The following is a 560-nucleotide window of genomic DNA, read 5'->3' as shown; positions in this document are numbered from 1 at the left end:
TCTTCTACCTATCAATGAATGATACGCAAGCTATGTGTATTCGTGAAAAAAAAACACCCAAGGCAAGATACAAGGGTACTAAAGATCAGCAACATCAATCCCGAGCGAGCAAAAGGTGAGCAATAATAAGCACTATGGGGATGACAGGGCCCTCCACCATGAACTAGCCACCACGAGGACCCAAGCTCATCGTCAACGCACATGAGCCCCAAGATGGTGCCTTCAGGAAGATTACGACTCTGGAGTGCCGCCACTGCCCGATCCAAAGGATCAAGATTTTCACCTGGAGCAAACGGAGGACCAGAGTGAGCCACAACGGCGTCTTTAGGAAGAGGACGACGCCCGCGGAGGTTGCCACCGTTGGTCTGACCACCGCCAGACAGTGAATTCTCCCCGGCACACGCTCCACCTTCATACAGGGGCGGCGAGTCAAGAGAAACCTGCTGCACCACGCCGAGCCTCGGCACCCCGCGCCCACACGACCAGGGTTGCCAGTCCGCACCTGAGCCACGAGAACCACCCACAAACACCGCAACTCCCACAGAGCCGCCACCGTGCAT

General features: G+C 56.1%; 1 pseudogene; it reads right to left on the bottom strand.

Annotated features, from left to right (window-relative positions):
- The window catches only part of LOC119360654, a 5,256-nt pseudogene extending 4,696 nt beyond the window's left edge, over positions 1-560 (bottom strand).

This window comes from Triticum dicoccoides, chromosome 2B (genome assembly GCF_002162155.2).
Source record: "Triticum dicoccoides isolate Atlit2015 ecotype Zavitan chromosome 2B, WEW_v2.0, whole genome shotgun sequence".
NCBI lineage: Eukaryota > Viridiplantae > Streptophyta > Magnoliopsida > Poales > Poaceae > Triticum > Triticum dicoccoides.
This window is presented reverse-complemented; position numbering and strand designations above follow the sequence as displayed.